This window comes from Henckelia pumila, chromosome 4 (assembly GCF_033568475.1).
Source record: "Henckelia pumila isolate YLH828 chromosome 4, ASM3356847v2, whole genome shotgun sequence".
In the NCBI taxonomy this organism is placed as follows: Eukaryota; Viridiplantae; Streptophyta; class Magnoliopsida; order Lamiales; family Gesneriaceae; genus Henckelia; species Henckelia pumila.
In genome coordinates this window covers 228,402,326-228,415,240 of record NC_133123.1, presented here as the reverse complement: position 1 = coordinate 228,415,240, position 12,915 = coordinate 228,402,326, and the positions used below count along the sequence as shown (strand labels likewise).

Genomic DNA, 12,915 nt, shown 5'->3' with positions numbered 1-12,915 from the left:
GGACGAAATATCTAAATTTGGGGAGAATGTAGTAACCCAGGTTCCATGATAAGATACTAATATGATAAACATGATTATGGATTAGTATTTAACCAACTCAAGGGTTTATTGGGCCTCTGAAGAAAGAATATGGCTTAGTTGCATGGACAGGATCGGAATCTATGATCTATGAACGGAAGGTCCGATCCCAGCACTTTGGAAGTAACGAAATGAACTGGTTCAGTTTGGAAGTAAGGCCAGGATCTGAAGCTCCGATCCTTGATCGGAAGTTCCGTTTGCTGTCAGCAATCAAGCCCCAATGACTCAACCACGAGTTTTGACAAGTGTCGGGCATGCACCAGATCGAAAGCTCCGATCCCAATTCGAAAGTTCCGATCTCGACGTGTCACACATGCATGCATCGAGTTGGATCGAAAGCTCCAATCCTGAGATCGGTGGTTTCGATCGTCATCGGATTTTGCCCTATAAATAAGGGTCTTCAGATTCATTTTTGAATATGAATTCTTAAGTTTCCTTCTTCAATTATATATATATTTTGAGGTATACACTTAAGAGCCCTATCGGTTAATAGAGAGGTTCTGGAATAACAAATGTGTTGTTATAGTCCTCCAGAACGAGCGACTCCAAAGGGCTAACTACGGATGAAGGTATGGTCCGGGAATCGTATTAAGTTTTAGGAGTATTTATTAGCTTAATTAAGGCTTATAGAAATTGTGTAGTGATACAGTGAACTTTTGATTATAGGTTTGGAACCTAGGTCCTACTAGATTAGAATTAGCTTAGAGGTACATACACATTGACTGAGATTGTCAGCAAGTATACATGTTTATATGTAACATTTACTTGGCATTATTATGTGGCATAATGTATGTTTTATTGCTTTTCATATTCATATGTCATGTGCACATACACGTTGAGCCTATACCTTAATATATCTTGACTATAGAGCCGCTCAGCTCTATACTTGTATATAGTCTACCACTGGGAGTACCGCGACGGCGGGGACATGTATGTCTGATTACTCCGGTGTACTAGACGAGTGTGGTTGCACCCAGAGGTTGATCCGCGAGGTTTTAGCACTCATGTAGCACCTGTACTAAGCATGACTTATCAGATGAACCGTTACCAGTCATCACGATTGCATGCATCATATACATATGTTTACTCATATTTATGTACTGGGCGTTAATCGCTCACGTCCTAGTTATTATCTTGAAAACCTCATTTCACGGGGCAAGTCGCAGGATGGACGGAGGTGAGAGTTCGAGGCAAGACTAGGGAGCAGAAGCCATGAGTGGATATTTTATACAGCAGGATTCGATATAGCTGTATAATGACAGTTTATATTTTAGTTATTTCGATATGGTTGTATCACTACTGAATTAAACCTTGAACTTTTGTACTAAGTTGATATGTAAATTATGATTTATGTTTCCGCATGTTTTACTCTATTAAGTGTTTATGTTTTAATTAAGATTAATGCATGTCATAGTTGTCTATTAATAGGTGATTCAATGCAGGGTCACTACACATACATTCCATATATCTCCTTACCAAAAAAGTTATATATATAATTACCGAGTCAATTAATTGAAACAATTAGTTATTAGGATTTAAGTTGGATAAAAATCATTTAAATCTATAAATGATTTTATATATTTGGTCACCATATCACATATAAATTGATTATTAGAGAACTATCGTCTTTTGGTCTTATGATTTATTCACTCATACGTTGTATTATATAATATATAATAAAATCATTGACGTAGATTAAAATACTATTAAAAATTTAATAATGCTAAATACATAAGATTACTACTTCTAAATGTTTTACTTGGTTAAATTTATTATTTATTTTTTTGAATTTGTTTACAAATATACTGCAATAATTTAATAAAGTTTGATTAAAAAAGAGTTAATTATAAAGTATGTGTAGTTGTATAAAATTTCTCTATAATAATATATCGTTTCATCATATTATATTGCAAATATTGAATTATTAATATGATATTTGATTAAATTGACTAAAAACAACTTGGTATCGCGTCCGTAGTGCGTGCTTTTTTCCTAGTCTATATATATATATATATATACATTAAATATTAATATTAGGATTATCATTATTTAATAATAATAATAATAATAACCCATTTTAAATAATAATAATAATAATAATAATAATAATAATAATAATAATAATAATAACTTGTAAACCAAGTACATGCGTTATATACGTACATAAAATATATTTTTATAAATTTTTGTTTTAACTCTTAGATTCAGTCCCTAAGTTCAATAATCACTTAAGATTCACTCCTTATGTTAGAAAATTTTTGTTTTAACTCTCAATTCTCATATTTTTTTCATGTATGAAAATTGGTATACAAAATTACATATATGGTACTAATATATGATATTTGAGTACTAGCAATTTTAGTTCTGATATAAATAATAAGATTTTGAATATAACATTAGAATAAATTTCTTAAATCAAAAGCTTTCTATTCATACATGTTTATGTAAAAAATATTTATATTAAAGCATTTGTTCATTATTTGATACATGAGTATTTTGAGAATCACAAAAATTAACAATTTATGTGTACTAACTTAAGAAATTTGAGTACAAAAATTCTGAACTTACGTATTGATTTATATATTTTTGGCATCAATTGCCTCAAATTGAGTACAAAATAATTATTTATATTTTCGGTTTTAGAGAGATAAAATATAACACAAAAAACTTTATACCAAGAAAATTTATTTTTATACCAGATTCGAAACAGGGAGTACTGAAATTTCATACATTTGTACCTGGTTTTCAATTTTTGACACTTATTTTTCACTTCGAAAAATGATTTGTTGCCCATGGAGTATGGACAAACTTTTTATCAATTAGGTAGTATAGAAAAAAATAAAATTTTGACAAAGATTGAATCCTAATCAAACTTATGGCATGGGGATATTTTTACCAAATAACTCTAAATTATAACTTTATTTATATAATTTTGACAGAGACTGAATCCTAAATTTGATTTGAAACTATTGTATATAAGATTAAATTCAAAAGTTTTCCAAGCTTTTATTCGCATATAGATTAGGCTAGATAGTAAAGTGGAACTTTAAACTTCCACAATATATTTATATAAATATCATTTCAATAACCAAACATGAGATTTAATAACATATCAATTCATCAATGTACTCATTTAAATAGAAAGTATGTTTTTTTTTTTCACTTCTGAATATTCTTAATAAATATGTTTTGTGAAACTAATCTCCTACTTAAACTATATATATTTTGTGAAACTAATATCTTATTTGAACTCTTACGTTCTATGTTATATATATATATATATATATATATATATATATTAAATATTATTTAATAACATAACAATTCATCTATATACTCATTTAAATAGAAAGTATATTTTTTTGGCTTCTGAAGGTTATTAATAAATATGTTTTGTGAAACTAATCTCCTATTTGAACTATATATATTTTGTAAAATTAATCTCTTATTTGAACTCATACTTTCTATGTTATATATTATTTAACAATAATAATGATAACTTGTAAGTATTTATATTTCTTTTCTTTTCTTTTGTGTTCTATATCCGGGTCGTCGCTAAATTCTTCTTTCCTATATCAGTATTCCGTCCCTTGACTATTTCTCTCACAATTAGGGCTTCTATGGAGATTACCAAGACACGATTGGATTTTTATAACTGCAAACCACCGTCGAATTATGTGGCGGGGCTGGGGCGTGGTTCCACTGGATTCACCACGCGTTCGGATATCGGTCCAGCTCGAGCTGCACCTGATAGGTCGATTGGTGTTGGACGGGGTCGTGGGATGGGCCCTGGTGAAGAGGAAGATAAGGGGTATGATGAGAATCAAAAGTTTGATGAGTTTGAGGGGAATGATGCGGGACTGTTTGCATCTGCGGAGTATGATGATGATAAAGAGGCGGATGCGGTGTGGGAGGCTATTGATAAGAGAATGGACTCACGTAGGAAAGATAGGAGGGAAGCTAGGCTTAAGGAGGAAATTGACAAGTATCGAGCTTCCAACCCAAAGATTACAGAACAATTTGCAGAATTGAAGAGGAAGTTGTACTCGTTGGCAGCTGATGAGTGGGACGGTATACTACCTGAAATTGGGGATTATTCATCGAGGAACAAGAAGAAGAGGTTTCAGAGTTTTGTCCAGTGCCAGATACTCTATTGGAGAAGGCTAAGCAGGAAAAAGAGCATGTAAATCCGAAAAGTAGGGCTGTTGGCGGAACCAAAACTCCTTGGGTTACAAATTTGACTGCCGTTGGTTAAGGGAGAGGAACTGTGTTGTCTCTCAAGTTAGACAGATTATCTGATTCTGTCTCTGGGTTGACAGTTGTGGATCCAAAGGGTTACTTGACAAATTTGAAGAGCATGAAGATTACTAGCGACGCACATTTATCTGATATAAATAAATAAAGCTAGGTTGTTGCTCAAGTCGGTAACGCATGCAAATCCCAAGCATCCACATGGCAAAGGTTGGAGGAGGTGGCGGGGAAGATTCCCGTTGCTCAGTGGATGATCAAGAAAGGGTGCGAGGAATGCCCAAAATCCGAGGATGTTTGGTTGGAGGCGTGCAGTAGTGGAACTTGAACTTGCAAATGAGGAAGATGCGAGACTGTTGCTGCAGAGGGCGGTGGAATCCTGCCCCTTGCATGTGGAACTTTGGCTAGCGCTTGCTAGATTGGAGACTTATGAAATTGCAAAGAAGGTGTTGAATAAAGCAAGAGAGAAGCTTTCTAATGAGCCAGCTATATGGATTACCGCTGCTAAGTTGGAAGAAGCCAATGGGAATACTGCTATGGTTGGGAAATTATCGAAAGGGGTATTCGAGCTTTGCAGACGGAAGACCTGGAAATTGACAGAGAAGCATGGATGAAAGAAGCCGAGGCTGCTGAACGAACTGGTTCCATTGCAACATGTCAGGCTATTATTCACAACACTCTTGAGGTTGGAGAAGAGGAAGAGGATAGAAAGAGGACTTGGGTTGCTGATGCTGAGGAATGCAAGAAGAGATGTTCCATTGAGGCGGCAAGGGCAATATACTCGCATGCTCTTACCATAATTTTGACCAAGAAGGGTATATGGCTTAAAGCAGCACAACTCTCGTTTACAGCTAGCGGTGGGTTTTCGGTATACAATATAAAAAATATTGGTATGAAAAAAATTCATACCGATACCGATATGAAAATTACAAAATTTTTGTATGGAAAAAATCGATACTCATATAATATAGATACTGAAAAAAAATTCGATAAACCAAAAAAATGTCTATATAATGAAAAAATTTCGATACGGTATATCAAAAAGTCGGTATTTTGGTTCGATATCCCAATCCTATTTACAGCCCTAAGAATTACTCTTTAAAACGAGTGATATGATATAGCAATGTAACTCTGAATGGCTTCGCTAGTTTGTCTATTTTTATACCATGAAAATATTCAACTTCAAAATATGAACACGGATTCTATTGCTGGCAACCCAAGCAATCATTAGGAGAAAATTTCAAAGTCTATATAATTAATTTCTCGCATTTTTGTTAACATTAATCTAGACACTAGAAATAAAACTCGGGAAATGTGAATATAATCAACAAGTCCAAGAAAATTACACGCTGACACGGTACATCATGTGCAATTCGGTTCTATAATTACAAATGCTTTTCATAATCATATATTACAAAATAATGTTTTTCATGTCCAATAACCATATGTTTTCAAGTAATAATCTTGACCCAAAAAGTATGCTTTCCGCCAAATAACTAATACTTGTTGCAAAAAACAAGTACTTTCTCCGTTCCGATTATATAGTCCTACTATTTTTTTTATACAGATTAATAAAAATCATTGGGAAAATAAATTTTTTATAAACTTTCTATTTTATCTTTATTTAATGTATTAAAAAATGATTACATAATTTTCAAGGTGCAGTTAATAGAGATATATTAGTAAATGAATGTAAAAAATATTACTAAATATGATATATGACTATATATTTGAGACAAAAAAAAAATGTGGACTATATAATTGAGACGGAGGGAGTAATATTTTTCATGTGAAATATTGAACTCGATCGATTTCGTGATTGAGTTTGAGGGTTATCTTAATGTCAGATGTAGTTTGACAAACAAAATATGTGCGGAAATATGTCAAACTGCAGATTCAAAACACTGAGTGAATATCAGTTTAGGATGTGTGGTGATGGTGAGTAAACTGAAATGGTACGAGCAATTGTTTATGGATGTTTGGAGATTTCAAACACTCATACGTCACCCCTTTTTCCGCCTCGAAAGGATTTCACTAGAAGACTTTGAATTTTACAAGCAATTTGCAAAACCCCGATCCAGTTTAGGACTTAGACACTACCTAAACAAGAACTCCTAGTATAACACTTCAGTTTCAGTCCTAGACTGATAAGTGAATAGAATGAATACAACTCGAAATTCTTAGCACAAAAATGATCCTACAATGATCAAAATAACACTTCAGCGTTTGTGCTTCGAGTTCCTTGATCAAATCTTGAGCGTATGAAGCTTTTAGTATTCTCACAAGAATGGTAGAGTTTTCAGATCATCAGTAGCTCCTGAGATTGATCAAGATCTCTATTTATACCCTTTGGATTGCCAACGGTCATAAATTCAAATTTTCCTTCAGATAGGATTTAAATTATTCCCGTTGGATTTGTCACTATCATCAACGATTTCTGGAGCCGACATTCCCTTAGTATCGCGGCACTACCTTCTGCAGAGATGTCAGAGTACGGATGATCTTATCCAGAAGTGGCATGGTAGTAAACTATTGTGGGTAGACTGATGCAGTCAGTTTGGCATGGGTAAACTGATGGATTCAGTTTAGCGAGGCAAACTGCATCTTTTAGCCAGTTTGAGCACGGTTGTTGATGATGGTGCAGTTTAGTTCCGAATATCAGTTTAGCACTTTTTTGCTCAATTAGTTTGGCGTTATTTTAGACTTTGTAAATACCAAAACTAAATTTTCCAACAATTTATCCCTTTTTGGTGTTTATCAAAACTTTGAGACTTTAGCGTGATAAACTCAATGTAAAATGATTTTTGACATTCAAAGTCAATTTCAAGTTCTTGTAGTCAGTTTCAAGTTCTTGTAAATCTTCCCCCTTTTTGATAAACTAATAATAAAGATCCGGAAGGAGATATACAAGAGTAGATAACATAATAATCTCGATGCAATAAAAGATAAAGTATCTTCGATCGAAAGAGGATCTGTGCAATGATGAGCTGCGAGATGGTTGATGAGCTGCTGAGGTATGACGATGTGTGGCTTGAGCTTCATGTTGAGTGCGCAAAATATTCTGAGATAAGCTTGCCAAAGTATTGAGTTGCTGAGAAATTCTTTGAAGATTTTATTGAACTGAAGTGTGAAAAGATTGAACAAATCCATTCAAGTTGTCAACTTTTGTCTCCAAAGACTGATGAGAATTTTGTAGTTGAGAGAATGAGCTTGTCAGTTGACTTGAGTCTACTAGGATTTTGTCCAATAGTGCAAATTTTTCTTGAAGTTTGGCTAGTTCTGCACTCATTGATTGTTTCAGAAAAGAGATGTTGCTGTTGGTTTTCTGTTGATTTTCCTTGAGACCAGTGACAGTCTTGGATATAGCATAGACTGAAGTTTCAATCTGAGAGATCAACTGATACCAATCATCATCGTAAAGTGACGTGGGAGACAGAGTTTCTTTACCACTGGATGAAATGTGTTCCTTGACAAAGTCTGTATTTTGTCCTTTAGGAGGAGATGAAGGTGCAGTTGAGGTCATCTCAATTTTGTCTTTTCCTTTGTCCTGATGAGCTGATGATTCAGGGATCAAATGAACAATCATAGCTAGACTTTGAGACAAAGTCTCAGTCTCAATAGCTTGGTCATCAAGAGATGAATCTTTGACAGTTTGTACATGTGATGGTGATTCATGTACTGATTCTTGCAGCTTGGTATCAGTTACAAGAGATGGTGTGATTGATGGATCATCAGTTGAACTGGATGATTGAGGTACTTCTTCTCTAATAGATTTGGATGGAGCAGAAACGTCATCAATTTGAGGTGGAATCTCCAAAGGTTCTGAGACTTCCTTTGATTCTTGTAGAGTGTGTTCAGTATTGTTTGGAGAAAGTAACTCATCTTTTTGAGAAGTTTTCTGTTCTGTTGATTCCATATGAGACAAAGTTAATGTCTCATCCTCATGGTAAATGACTGGAGAAGGTGGTACTTCCATAGCGATTGGTTGAGGTTCTTCAAGTTCTTCTTGAAGAGTGAGTGAAGGCACAAATTCTTCCACAGATGGTGCTAAAAATGAAGAAGTTTGTTGATCTTGAGTTTCAATATGAGAGAGGACTTCGTCAACTTTCATCAGTTGAAGCTTGGGTAGATCAGTGTCAGTTCCTGTTGGGTGAAGTTGCTGTTCAATGGATGTGCCTGTTGTATTTAGAGAAACTGATGCTTCTTGTTGAAGTTCTTCAAACACCTGATCAATTGAGTGGTTGGAGGATTCAGTTGAAGTGTGACTCTTCTTGCTTTTCTTGTGTTTTGATCTTGACTTGAAGTGAGATTTGTGTTGATTCCATACGAAGGGTTCTGGAGTTCCAAGGATTGATCAGTTTCCCAAAACTTTACTTCCATTTGAATATTGATGAGATCAATTTGAAGTTGAGTGAAGATGGCTCGATCTTTATACGAGGTTCTAGCACGTGGATCATAGTTCCTTTGAAATTCATCAACAATTTCACTCAGTTTCTTGATCCTTAAAAGATCATAGAAATATTTTCTTCTTGTTGTGGCTTCTTGAATATTGGCAGTTTTGACTACCTTCAGCACCAGTTCTTCAAGTTTGACAAATCTAGACAGCTCATTCTTCTTGGTAAGATGTCTGGCTAATGTAGAAGTCCTGTATCTGTGCCAAGTATCAAAAATTTCGGCAGTGCGCTTCTCAGAATATTCAAGTACCTCATCCATGGTTAAGTCAATTTGAAGTTGAATGACATTGGATGGCCTATCAGGATCTAAGGAGGATGCAATTAGGGAGTTTCCTGTTGTCTGGTCCAAGCCTGAGTGAGTGTATTCAACAAATTGATTTGAGGATAAACCACCGATTGGTATTGCATGAGCTAAGGTGACGATTGGTGAGATATATTGCAAAGGATCCTTCTGAGTTTTAACAATTGTTTCCAAAACTTCAATTGAAGGAGTTGCTTGAGAAGGATGGAGGCTCTGAATTGGTTCAATCATCATGGGTTGCTTTCCTTTTGAGTCAGTTTCGTGTTGTAGCTCTTCAAATATTTTATCAAGAAAATGTGTGTCTTCAGTTGAGGCCACATCTATCGATTTAGGAACCACGGAGATGATCAGTCGAGATGGAGATGAGATAGCCTTAGTCTATAGAGTTCTTGTCCGTTTGGTTTGGGGATACTTCACAACTTCTTCACTATCAGTGTCCTCACTTTCATATAAAAGATTTCTCTTCTTTTTGACGGGTTTCTTAACTGGTGTTTTGTGAACTTTTGCAATGACTAGATCATTTGATTCCATGGAGTGAAAGTTGGTAAGGTATTCAACATTCAGGACTCGAAGCTTATGCAGTTGAGATACTGCTTGAAGAGTAACTCCTAGAGTTTCAAGAAGTCGACTGGCTTGCAGTATATATCCAGAGGATTGCTTTGTAGGAGTCATTATTTGATAAAAAATATTGAACAGAATATTACTCCAGTTGATCTTGACACCTTTCATGATAGCAGTCATTACCTTGAATTTTCCGACAGTTAATCTGGCGAAGGACCCTTCTTTTGCCAAAATACTCTTAGCAACAATATCAGCTAGCATTTGATATTCAGGTTTCAGATCTCTTTTAAATCCAGACAGAGAAATCGGTTGACTTGAGCCAGAAAATATGCTTTGCATTTCAGTAATGTCAGTAGTGGATATAATATTGAAGTCAGTAGTACCTGAAGTAGGTAAACTGAAAGTGTTGGAAAATAATTCTTCACTGATTTGGATAGTAAGTCCTTCGAGGGAGAGTAAGAGTATGCCATTATCGTTGAGCGTACCGTTGTGATATAGAGAAACCAAATCTGTCTGATAAATGTCCAAACTCTTGATATCCAGAAAGGATCGAAGCCCAGATTGCTCAAGAGCCGTACAAATCTCGGTTATTCCTAGTTTGTCCATCCCAAGTAAGGATTCAAAATCAACAGCGAGAGCATTGAGAATGTAGACCGCAGATGAAGTAGCCACTGAAATAATTCCTGAGAATCAATAGAGAAATCTAAAAGAAGTTAGTATAAACTTAGGGTTTATGATAAATGAATTGTTGTATAATGGGTGACTTGGTCAATACGACACGATGATGATGTGGCACAAAAATAATTTGAAATTCAAAAAAATAGTACAGTAAAGCGAGAGATAGTACACGTATTTTCCTCTAAAAATGCTACAAGCCTCAACTATAAATAATGAGTTACAGTGAGATAACCAATGTTATAATTTCAGTTGTGTAGAGAAATATGAGTAACAATATCCCCTTGTTCGGTTTTGGTCAAAGTCCAGACATGATATGTGAAGCATGTCGAGAAAGCTACTTTGAGGCTGAAAAGAAGAAGATCGAGGAAAGAGTGTATGAAAAAGTGATGAAAGTCTGGTTGAAGATAGAAGAACTCCACATGTATCATCATGCTCAGTTTCCTCCAAGGAAATTTGAGGATGCGAGGGAGATAGCTCAGAGAGAAATGTACTACATGATAGCATTGGACACATATGAACCCAGAGACATTTTTAAGGATAAAAATGTTCTCTATATGATGCTTAGTAAAGAGTACATCACATTGGTTTGCATTGCATCAGATGAGCTTATGGATCCTTCAGTTGCTCCTCTACGAGCATGGGTGATGAATTGGAGTTTTGAGATTTTTCTTAAGATGAGGGAAATTAAAAGTGTGTGATTTTAGCCTTTGATTTCGAGTATCAATAAAAGAAATTTTACTAAACTGATTTTGTGCATGAACTGTTTACCTAAACTGTTTTAATGCAACTGTTAGATTAATAAAGGTAAACTGCAATATGTAATAATAAGCACGAAAAACTATGTTATCAGATAATTAATACATGCAATCAAATTTCAGAGATATTTTGTCATAAACAGTGCCTTATTTTGTGAAAGCATACGTAAGAGACTCTTTATATTCTGAGTAAATTAAATATAATAAATGTGAGAAACTCTTCGATGTCTGAGCTTTTGGTCTATAAAAAGGAGAGATTAAGATATTTATTTAGATATCAAATAAGCAAAATAAGCAGAAAAGATATGGATAGTTGGAGAATTGCTCATGAAAATTTTGTCGAGGAAAATCTTGCTTGTCTTCGAGCAAAACTTGTGTATATGCAGTTTAGAGGGTTGGAAGCCCATGGTCCTGACGAGGTTCGACGCCTCGAAAAGTACAAACAAGTGTTTGGGATCAACGATCCTGCTTATGTCCTTGGCCGCGAGGGCATACAGCTGCTACTCCTGAAGAATGAGTTAAAGGTGGTGACCCTTCTCCATGGCTTATAGAAGGTGGAGGATGGCCTCCTGGAGGAGCATCTGCTCCTCTGGAAGATAGCTGTAGAAAGTGAAATAGACATTGCATGCAAAGGGTGTTTATTAATAAAAATGCTATTTTGTTTTATATTGTGTTATTCTGATATATGTATTATGCCTAAGAGATAGACTGTAAAAGATAAATCAATATCCCCCCTTAAAATATGCGTAGACTGAATTAAAGTAGATAAAAAGTGTTAAAAATAAACGAAGATATACACAAAGAAAATCTCTTGGATGAAGTAAGAACTTCGTTTACTGATTTTAAAAGATTCAGTTTAGGTCAAGCTAGACTGTTAAGAGATTTGCAAAGTATAAACTGATCGATGTAAATTTAAGTCAGTTCAATGAGCCCTAAAATATTTCGAAAGTAAGAAAACTTAGACTCTGGGAGAGGTTTGGTGAAGATGTCAGCAGTTTTTTGCTCCATTGAAATGTGCTCCAGTTTGATGTCCTTCTTGAGTGGATGATCACTGATAAAATGATGTCTGACTTCGATATTCTTTGTTCTTGAATGAAGAATATGATTGTAAGTGATTGCAATGGTACTGGTGTTATCGCAAAATATAGGTGATTCCTGTTCTTCAATACAATAATCCCTCAACTGTTGTTGAATCCAGAGCAGTTGAGCACAGCAACTACCTGCGGCTAGATACTCAGCTTCAGTTGAGACGTTGCAATGAGTGTTTGTTTTTTGCTAAACCATGAGATCAGTGTTGGAAAACGGTGTTCAGATCAATTAGAATTGATACCCGGTGCAGCGGAAGTTTAAAAATTTATTTTTATTAATATGGAACGATTCCATATCTGGGTATCAAAACTTTTACGATTAAATTCACACAAGTAAAACAAATAATCACAATTAATGTTTTACCTTAAATCTCGAAACGAGATAATGGACTCCAAAGAATTTAATCTGCTCTTCTTGTAAATCCCGGGAACTGATGGCGTCACGATCAATCACCGGAATAAGGTCCACGAACAGAAAACAGAAACCCTCTGATTGACTGCACTAGAAATCAATCAGAAGTTTTGCGTAGAGAATAAACAGATATGATCTGTTAATTCAGAATTGTAATTTTTCACAAAAATCACAATCCGAATTTTCTCAAAAAGGAGCAAGGATTTTCGAAAAACCCTTAGAAAATAATATGCAGTGTTCGAAAATTAAGACTAAATCACACACAATTTTCGAACCCACTACATGTATTTATAGATAATTTCTAGACTAGGTTAAGTTATAATTGTGTTAGGACTCTAAC

The 12,915-nt window shown here is 34.8% G+C and overlaps 1 pseudogene; it reads left to right on the top strand.

The window, feature by feature from the left end:
• The first annotated feature begins 3,552 nt into the window (after positions 1-3,552).
• LOC140862863 (protein STABILIZED1-like) lies at positions 3,553-5,428 on the top strand (annotated as a pseudogene).
• Positions 5,429-12,915: the final 7,487 nt, after the last annotated feature.